This window comes from Corapipo altera, unplaced genomic scaffold, assembly GCF_003945725.1.
Source record: "Corapipo altera isolate COAL_440 unplaced genomic scaffold, ASM394572v1 62, whole genome shotgun sequence".
Taxonomy (NCBI): Eukaryota; Metazoa; Chordata; class Aves; order Passeriformes; family Pipridae; genus Corapipo; species Corapipo altera.
In genome coordinates this window covers 6205021-6215705 of record NW_020884894.1, presented here as the reverse complement: position 1 = coordinate 6215705, position 10685 = coordinate 6205021, and the positions used below count along the sequence as shown (strand labels likewise).

General features: G+C 40.3%; 1 long non-coding RNA gene across 3 annotated transcripts in view; it reads left to right on the top strand.

Moving 5' to 3' along the window:
- The first annotated feature begins 2389 nt into the window (after positions 1-2389).
- The window catches only part of LOC113948969, a 53071-nt gene continuing 44775 nt past the window's right edge, over positions 2390-10685 (top strand). Inside the window, exons 1-3 of one of the 3 annotated variants that reach the window (XR_003528286.1) lie at positions 2390-2504; positions 3170-3251; positions 6559-6714. This is a non-coding gene — a long non-coding RNA (uncharacterized LOC113948969). Of the gene's footprint in view, positions 2505-3169; positions 3252-3769; positions 4625-6558; positions 6722-10685 lie in introns of those variants that run through there. The other 2 variants (XR_003528285.1, XR_003528284.1) reach the window with 2 other exon arrangements.

Below are 10685 nucleotides of genomic sequence, written 5' to 3'. Positions count from 1 at the left end.
AAACCATCAATCATTTCTTTGGTTTGAATAAAATGTAGGGAGACAAGTAAATGTTAAAATAAGACTGGAATAAAAGCTGGGGGTTGTTTATAAGCAAACAGAGTCATAGAATTATAGAATCACAGGATGGCTTGGGTTGGAAGAGACCTTAAAGATCATCTCATTCCACTCCCCCTGCCATGGGCAGGGGCAGCTTCCACTAGACCAGTTTGCTCAGAGTCCCGTCCAACCTGACTTTGAAAACTTCTGGGAATGGGGCATCCACAGGTTCTCTGGGCAATAAAACAGGACCTAACCCAGCCTCTGGAAACCTCAGAAAACATCTTTCTACTGACCACAGTAGGGCAGGGTGCCAACAGCTCTGGCCCCTGGAGACATAACTGGTCTAGGAGGGATTCAGGTCCCGCTGAGAACAGGTTTGTTCAGGGAAGGGTGTAGCCCCAGCAGTGGGAGGAGAAGACCTGCCTCCTCCTATTTCAGACTTTTGAAAACCGTCACCACAAAAGAAACCAAAATACAAAAAATTCCCAAAAACCGTGACCCTGCAGTGGGCTGAAGCTGATGTATCTTTTTATAATACAATGAGTTTTTGTGAAATGGAGTCACTGACCTGAAACCTGGAGGCATTGCTTAGTTTTAACTTCTGCTTTATGCAGGCAAAACTCCAGCTGATGTGAGAGAGCACTGGGTCATATTAGGATTTGGCCCACAGGGGCAAAGGAGAGCCAAGCTCAGAATGTCACATAAACATATTAACTAGAGACTTGGCTTTCTCCAAGATCCCAGGCATGGAATAGGGCTGTGATTTAGTCTTCTATGAGGCATATAAGGAGGTTAAATTTGTCCTGAGTAAAGCATTAAGAGAACAGGATCCAAACATCTGCACAACCATCTGTATCATCTCTTCCTCCTCCCAGAGATGTCTGGAATACGGTTTGGTTTGTGTGACAGGTAGAAACTGAGCTAAAAGCTGCTTAACCTGTTCTGTGTGGGTGAAAAATAATTTGAAAATCAAACCATAGGTTGTTCATGCTGAAGTCGAAAGCGTGTTCTCCCTGGTGCTGAGGTATGAAGGGGGCATATTGTTCATTTAAACCACACTCTATAGTTTCTGCAGCAGCAAAGTATTTTTGAAAGTTTACAGCTGTAGTAGAAATTCCCTGGAGCTTATCCTTCAGTTTTCTGCCAATCAAAAAGCTGAAGGCACTCTGGTTTGGGCTCCAAAAGTGACATTTTAGTGTTACACATCTTAAATGTGGAGCAGTTTCACGAGAGCATCCTGACAGGTTTTGAACTCCCAAGAAATTGTTTTCTGGTGCCAAGCTACACAGTCTGGGAAAGGCTGCACGCCACTCTCACTCCCTGCAGCTCTGCCAGAACCCAAAATATAGTCACAAAAAAAGAATAAGAAATATGGCTCAGGACTATGGTTTGTGGGTACATTTCAAGCAGGAGCTTTCTCTAACATTTAATGGATTAACTGCTCTCTGAGCCATAAGGAGTTGGTATGAGGGGAGGTCCATGTACAAGTATATCATGTGGTGACACTATGAAGAAAGGGAGAGACAGGGCAGGAAAGAAAATTGACCAAAAAACATCTACAGTGTGGAGGAAAGGTAAAACTTGGGCCAATCCACTGTAAGCCCATTAACTTTATAAATTTAAAAGTGACTTTGCAGTGGTTTCTCAAAGGGAAAACACGGGCATCTGAGAAGGTGTGGATGCTAAAGCATTGATGTGGGACCCATATTTCAGGAAACAAGAATACATCAGTATGCCATGACTGTCTCCACAAAATGGTCTAAAGGAGGAGATTGAAGGAAGTCTAAAATTATTGGTTAAAAAAAAAAAGAGAATGGTTATGAGATGGAAAAAAATACATAAAATACATTTGGCTTCTTGTTATTATTTTATTCAAGTAGAGCAGAGAAGAGCTAGGAGAGAAATAGGCAACATCTTAAGACCTTTAATTGGATGATAAAAATAGACCATCTTTTATTTAAGACCTTGGACTAATCAATTAGCAGTAACTAATTTCAGCTGGTTAGAGCAGGAGCTGCACTACCACAGGCAGATTTACCTCCAGGAGTATAACTGAAATGTGACTGTTTATATCAATTGGGGTTAGAAAGAGTTCCCCAACAGGGAATAGCTCAGATGTGGTTCTCATATCTCCCCTGAAGAACCCTGCACTGGCCAGGACAGAGCCAGGACACCAGGTGAGAGGATCTCTGGGCTCAGCCCCTCCTGATGTCCTTGCACGCAGGAGGCTTCGTGTTTTAGAACACTCTGTCATGGACTCGATGACTTTGGCCCAGTACCTTCTGTTTATTGTTAATGAAAGTCAATTCAAGTGTGGAAAAGTACAAAATGTCAACCTATGACCTTGTGAAATCCATGGCAGGAGAGAGAAAAGAAAGACAACCCACCCTTTGGTACATGCTTTGTGCCTCCTGCTGTGTTGGGATCCAGAAGGAGAAACCTTTCCTCAGGACTGGGGCTCAGTAAGTCAAGAATTTTGTCTCTCTTTATTTTCATTACAGTTAGTTAAATCCTTGGGCTCCTGTTAACACTGAGCTCCAAGCTGATTTTTTGTTGAAATGCTGAAGCCTAATTTTCGTTTAACAATTTTCTGTTTGAGGCCAACATCAAATTAGTGTGTTTTCCACTGGCAGACCCCAGTAATTTGGTAGGCAGTAGGCTCACACATACTTAAGTTATTCAATACATTTTGTTATACTCTGTACAAAAACCTAGTCAGAAAAGCCTGATTTATGATATTCCTCAGGTTTCCTGTTACTTTAAACCACTAACATCCTATGGCCAAGCCCTTCATAGGCAGCCAGCACATCTGGCCCAGAGTGGTTCTGTCACCTATGGCCGAAATGCCATATTTATAATCAAGTCATCATAGAAAAGAAAGAATTGATTATGATGAAAAAGAAAAAAATGGAAATATAAAAAAAGGCAAATTTATCAGTGGACATTTGTAAATACGATTGGGTGTTTTTTTTCCAAAAATACATCCCAGACAAAGGGGAGCCTGTAACACACTGAGCAGAATACTAGATATGGCCAATCAGCTCTTCTGGCTTAATTATAAATTACTGAAAGCTCTGATTTTCCCATTTCACACATTTTTAATGTCTATTTTGTGTTTCATTTACAGGGACAACTCACTCCTGGCTGAAGCCAGAGCTCCACAGTCCATGTGAAATCCCACCTGCAATTCTGCAACTGCTTGTAAAGAAGTGAGTCTGCTCCTCACAAAGTGTTTTTTAGCTGGTCTCCTCAGGGGGTTAAGGTTTATGCAGTCATTGTTTCTGTGTTGTATCTGTGTATCCATCTGTCAAATCTGATCAATGAGCCAAAGTCTCCCTAAATATTAACTTCCTACATGTTTCATAAAAGTTAGAGGCAGAAATTTGGCTTATTGTCCTCCTTTAAGGGAAAGCTGGAGTGCACGTCCATGCTGTAAAAATCATACACAAATCCACAGAGCATGAAATTAGGCTCACAGCAGAAATCCTTAATTTTCCTCATAAAACTGTGTGATTAAAAATTAACTTTATATAAAAGGAGAGTGTAAAGACCTGCAATATTCAGGCTGGTACAGGTAGAAGTCAGGCAGTGGTTTGGGGGTGCCAGTACATATAAACTGGCACGAGCACGGATTTAAGCTGTGTGTACTCCTGAAGGGCACAGCCAGAGCTGGCTGTATTTTTTTCCTCTGGAAGATGCATTTCACAGAGATTCATTTTTTTCTAAGGGAATTGTAAAAGAAACCTGTGGATGATAACGAACAGATTCTCAGCTGTGTCGAACCCTGGAGTGCTGCTATGGAAATGTGAAGAGCTGCAGAGGTTCAACCTCTTTGAAAATCTAATCACTGAATATTTCTAGTCAGCTTTCTCTGCCAAAGGAATATGAAATTTTCCAAGTCTGTTCCAAACTGTTCATGAACTGTTTCTCAAGCAGATTTGGATTATGTAACCAATAATCATGGAACACCTCTTCACTTTCTAAATTACATCTGGCTGCGATGAATTTTTACATGGAGAACACAACAAAAATGTGAAATACTATGTTTGTGCTAAACTGCGTTATGATATATGAAAATCTCTATGGTAACATGGCATAACCTAAAGCAACTGTGTGTTCACACGAGAGAGATCCAACACCTTTGCCATTTTGTTCTTTATTATTTCTCACGGATACACTACTTTAAAGACTGAGGCAACTTCTCCATTCTCCAACCAAAGGTGCAACCCAGATTTATATCAGCTGTAATCCTTGGCAAAGTAGTTATCAGTTAATTTCCTGCATAATTTCCCCAGAAACACACTGGAAGTGCAACCTGACTTTTTTTGATCTGTTTGATGAGAAGATCAACATGATGAACCAGCAATGTGCACTTGCAGCCCAGAAAGTCAAACATATCCTGGACTGCATCCAAAAGAATTGTGACCAACAGACCAAGGGAGGGGATTCTCCCCCTCTACCTCACTCTGATGAGACCCCAACTGCAGAGTTGCCTCCAGCTCTGGGGCCCCCAGCACAAAAAGGACATGGAGCTGCTGGAGCAACTTCAGAGAAGGCCACAAAGATGCTCCAAGGTCTGGACCCCCTCTGCTCTGGAGACAGGCTGGGAGAGATGGGAGTGTTCAGCCTGGGGAGGAGAAGGCTCCAGAGAGACCTTGGAGACCCTTCCAGTGCCTAAAGAGGCTCCAGGAGAGCAGGAGAGGGACTTTGAACAAGGGCCTGGAGGGACAGGACAAGGAGGAATGGTTTTCCACTGACAGGGCAGGGTTAGATGGGATATTGGGAAGGAATTTTGAGCTGTGAGGGTGGGGAGGCCCTGGCACAGGTTGCTTAGAGAAACTGTGTGTGCCCCATCCCTGCAAGTGTCCAAGGTCAGGTTGGATGGGGCTTGGAGCAACCTGGAAGGTGTCCCTTCCCTTGTCAGGGGTTGGCACTGGATGAGCTTTAAACTCCCTTCCAACCCACATCATTTATGGTTCTATATGCAGAAAATTATTTAAACACTTGTTCAACTTCAGGCAAACAATTAAACATGTCTCTGAGCTTCAGATTGTGCCCCAGAGTTGTTAAAACAGGGCCTTGGGGAAAGGACCCACCTGGTTTGTGTGTTCACTCAAGAAGATGATCTTTGCACAACCATCCAAGGACTGACCAGCTCTCAGCAATAACAATACCTCTTGTTGCTTCTTTTGGCAAGAATTTTGTGAGTCTCTCTCGGAAGAATTAGATCACAGTCAGTCCCACCTTAACTACATATTTGCTCGCTGAATAAACAGGGTGAAGTTGGCCCCATGGTCATGTCTGCTGGCAGAATTTAGCACTTCCAATCCTGTCAGGTTGGTTCCAAGGGTGCACAGCATCCAACCAGTCTCTTGCATCCCAGCTTTTGCCCCCTGCCAAAATGACATCCCAGCAAATGTTTTCAGTGCTCCCTTCCCCATTGTTATGAGTAATGCACAACCAGAAGGACAAATTCATTCACATTTTAAATAGCAGCATCAGCAATATTAATTGCACAATAAAACAACATTTGTTCCAAGTATGCAGCCAGTTATTTATTTGTGTATAATTCTGAGTCATGAAGCTTTAATTTGATGTTTAAAGCCTATTTTAACAAACAAGATTTTGTTTTATGTGCAAAGTGCCTAATCAGGTGGCGTTTCTGAGCTATTTAAGCAACTCTGAGAAATGCAAAGTCTGATGGATATTTCACTGCACTAAACAACTTTTCCCCATATGAGCCAAAGCTTAATTGTTCCTTTATTACATGAAGGTGCTCAAAACTCTGCTTTTGCCTTTCAGGGTTGTTTTGAAAAATAAAGAGCAAGTGTAAACAGAGGATCAAAATTAATTTGGAAGATAGATGACTTCATGAAACAAAGTATTTTGGTTGTGCTTCCACAAGCAGTAGTACTTGTGCTGTGTATAGATAATTCATTTTAAAGCGTATATTTCAGCTGAATTCTTACTGTTATCTTCCAGTGTCCCAGTTCTCCACCTGTGAAACAGGGTTGTTTTATCTCTCTGTTTAGAAAAATGCAGGTTTAGAAGCAATAAAGTGCTCAGATACTGTTGTAAGGGAGCTGAAAAGAATCCAAATATTTATTAGTATGACAGGTTTCCATTTAGCTCAGTAAAATGACAAAGAGTAGGCAGAATGAACTACTGCAGAACCCATATTACTAACTTTTATCTTATCTTGGGTTGCATGATCCCATAAATAGCTGGAGAAATAAGAAAGATGAAAAAATTTCAAATTAAGTGTTGTGGTCTTGGGTACCCTTTGTCTTAATGCCCAAACACACATTTCTATTTATGAATTTCTAGATGTGAATGAAGTTACAACAAAATTAATGGTGCCATTCATGGAGGAGGGAGGTCAGGAGATAATTTTGTATTCTCTGTATGTGCCCAAACCTGGTACTTCTATAATCAGTAGATGTAGAGTGAACATTTAAACAAAAACATGGATGTTGCACACTCATATTAAAAGTTACTGTTGGTTTTTGTTGGTAGAAGATTCGCTTGTAATTGAGAAGAGTAAAACTGATGAGGCCATGCTGTCCTGGCTCCAGAGCTGCTGAAGTGAAAGGAAAAACTGGGAGAAAAACTCAACCCTCCAGCCAGACATGAATAACAGGAGCACGACACTGACCACTTGAACATATCAGGGTAAGAGGAACTTGACTCCAGGGTCTAAAGAGAGTCTTATCAGCAGTGAGGAGATAGAGGAGGATTAATGGTGTTTGAATGCTTCCTGGCAATGACCTTTCTGCAGCCATTCCTTTGCTTTCAAGAGGGCTTTGGTTGCCCAAGAATAGCAGAGATTGCTGTTTAGTTAACTGTGATTTTACTTCTTCCTTTTATCAAAGGATTTGAAGAAAAATCAGAGCTAATGGCAGATCTTGGATTGTCCATAAGGAGCATGTACAGACTGGGCACAAGGAAGCAGTGACTGTATAAGATTTCTAGAATTAAATCAGGTTATTATGCCACTGATTTCCTGCCATTACACCAAATAATCTAGCCCTTAGTGTTTATGAAATACTCTCAGGAAATCCAGGCTGTACACCAGCATTAATCAGAATGATATTACAGGATTCTCTTGCTTTGTCTTCATATTACGTATCTGTGTAAAAGATATGTCATATGTGTGAAATTGAGGAACATGCAAGGAATTCCAGAAAATACTGTATGTAATCAAAGACTTCTGACTAGAATCTGTGCATCCACCAGGGCCATCATATAGCAGGGCAAGTGTCAGCATCAGCCTCATCTTTTAAGACGTTGTAGTGAGGTGGATTTTGGTCTCTTCTCCCAAGTAACAATTGGAAATGGCCTCAGGTTGTGCCAGGGAAGATAAATTGGATAATAGGGAAAACTTCTTCACCGAAAGCCTTATCAAGCATTGGAACAGGCTGTCCAGGGCAGTGCTTTGGTCACCATCCCTGGAGGGATTTATGACATGTAGATGTGGCACTTGCGGACACGGTTTAGTGGTGGCCTTGGCAGTGCTGGGGGAATGGTTGGACTCAATGATCTTAGAGGTCTTTTTCAATCTAAATGATTCCATGACTTAAATTCTCAATTTTCCCTGCTTTTCTGACTTTACTATAGATTTTCCTGGTATGGTTTTATTTCTTTCCTTTTTACTTTCAGTAACACCAGTTAAAAAAAAAAAAAAGGCAGAAATCAAAAGTCTTCATTGGAAATATTTGAAGTACTCTCCACTGGAAAAATAATATCCTGTAATAGATGGATAGTCATGTAAACACACCTCTGCCTAGCACAACAAAACCAGCCTGGATTCACAGGGATGACTTCAGATGGCATCGTGGGGAGGCAGGAGGAGTTTTGCAGGGGATTAATATACTAATATATATTAATATTGAACTCTTAGGGATTACAGTTCCAGTTTGGGCTTTGGTTGGGAGAGAAAATAGGTATAATAATAGTGAGTTTCATTAGCACTCTTTACAAAAACCAATGTACAATTTAGTACATTGGCAGCCCTTTGGTAGATAAACCCAGGACTAGAATAACAAGGTTTACTGCAAGTTAGAGTTGAGGTGTTCTGGAAGGGAGGGAAGTTTGCACAAAGCCTGACTGTACTGAGGATGGTGTTAACAGTGTCTTTACTTTCACTTGCTCTGAATTCACTCATATATTTACAAACAGCATGGTTTTAAATTCTTCTTAGAAAAAAAAAAAAGAGGAGGGATTACAAGAGACACAGACAGACAGGTTTAGAATTGTAAAATGTGTAACAAACCCCATTCTCAACAAGTTTTATTGCTGTTCAACTAAATCCCTCAAGTCTCCCTTTAAATTAGCTGAATTAGTAAACATGTAAAAGTAATCAGAATATTGTCATTTAGATACTTCTTTGTCTGAAATACAGGAGCTTTATCTTGTGGTTGAATCATTCTAAATAACCTTTTACAAAGGACTAGTAAATCAAGGAGTTCATATTCCTTGAGAAAATATATGAATACATGATCATAATATTTTCGGAATTTTTTTCAATATCACACTATTTTTTTCCCCAATTAAACAACTTCAACATTTGAACTCAGCAAACTGGATTTCACAAGCATTTTGCAATAGAGTTTGCTGCACACCACATCTGAACCACTCAGGGGGAGTGTATGGATATAGGTATCGCCCCTCTCCTTCCCAAGGGAGTCTCAAATGAGCCAAATATTCAGCTGATGTAAATCAGTGTTGTTCCAGATCCTTTTGGACATGATATAGTGCATTAAATCAACAGCCAGCCTTCCCCAACCAACTCCATCCCTGGTTGAAGCTGTAATTAAAGCCTGTGTTGCTCAGGAGTTCGTACCCAGCAGCCTCAGAGGATTAATTAGGGCTGATATTTATTTCTTTTGATACAAAACCCAGATGTGTGCAGTTAAGCCAAAAACCATAGGGAGAGCCATCCTGCTTTTTTTTTTTTTTTCCAGAGGACAGAAGAAAAGCAGCGTTGCCCACCCAGAATTAAAGAACAGAAGCAAACAATTATCATCATGGAGCAATTTGGCAGCAGTGGGGTTTCATAATCTGCTAAGCCACTTTACCTGCTTGATTGTGAAATAATTCAGATGACCTCAGCTTTTTTTTTTTTTGTTACCAAGTATTGCAAATATATATATATATGTGATTATATATATAATCACATGTGTGTTGATTTATTTGTCTGAAAGCTGGGAAGAAAAATATGGAGGGAATACTCTTGCCCTCCATGGTTATAGAAATAAATCAGCTTGTGCTTCACCTTAAGTAAATGTTCTTTAATGTGTTATAAAAATACCTGTCCATCCAGTAAAGGATTTACCTTAAAATTAATTATTAATATTGGAAAATAGACAGTGAAAACAGTTTAAATCATGAGCAAGTAGTACCACCCTCGATTCCCACAGCGGAAAGGACATCTCCAGTGGGAAAACGTAGTTCAGGTTTTATGCTTAGAAAGTTGTAGGATTCAGGGCATTTTATGTTGAGCTTTGTGCAGTGGGCACCCCTCTGACAATACTGTTTCACTCAGAAAATTCCCCAAATTGGGCTGGAATCAGCTGATCTCACCTGATCCATGAAGAACTTTCATACAATATCAATTAATGCAGCACTTCTCTGTCAGCCTTTTTTTTTAGAGTGGGAAAAATTATTCACATCCGTAAATATAATTTAGATTTTTTTTTTCATTATTAAAAATAGCAGTAAAAAAAGGGTCTCCAAGTTTCAAACATAACCCAATTTTGGATGTGTGTACTTTATTCATACCTAGTCTGTACCTCCCCTTCTTTTCCAGTGATAGACTATAAGTAAAGCTATAGGAGTGGGGGTCACCCAAAAACAAATATTGAAATGAATTATGGAAAGATCAGACCAGCAAGAAATTTCTCCCCTTATTTCAGTGTAAAGAAAAAACTGAACATATTCAAAATAACATATCAATGCTCAATATTTTTTCCTAACAATTTCTGTTTGTCCTTTCTTGTGTACCTTAGTATTGATTCGCAGTGACGAGGTTCCTGCTGATTTCACTGAGTTTTGGATTAAATTCCTGGGCATGATTTAAGCCCATGATCTAATGACAAAAAACTGGAGAGATGCAACATTTTTCCCCTCTGAATAATTCCTATAGAACTTTGAGGGGTCTAATTTTTCTCCCTTTCTCACCAATTGCATCAGTCCGTTTTACAGTGTCTTCATATATTTTAGATTGTAAGGAAAAAAATGGACTGGAAAACAGCAGATCTACTTTTTTTTTATTTTTGGGGGATGTTTCTGATATTTGGTTTTGGGGTAGACTGTCAAAAGCAGGCTGTTGCATCGTTTCCTGGAGCATTTCCTCACTCCTTTGCAGCTCGTTAAGCTCCATTTTTTGTTTTTCTTGGGGGTTTTTCAGCCCATCTATGGGGCATCTCAGAGGTCTCCACAGCTCCAAATGTCAGCTGAAAAAACAAGCACTCTCTTTTTAGCTCCTGTAGTTGATGCAAGACGCATTAGGACTCAGGGAAAAAGGGAAAAAAAGGGAAAACCCGTTACCTTTGGAGTTAGGAGCAACTGCTACCGGGGGGTGTCCTAGTCCTCCTCCCCTTCCAGGCTCTGGAGAACATCAGCCAAGGTGACCTCAGCGACAG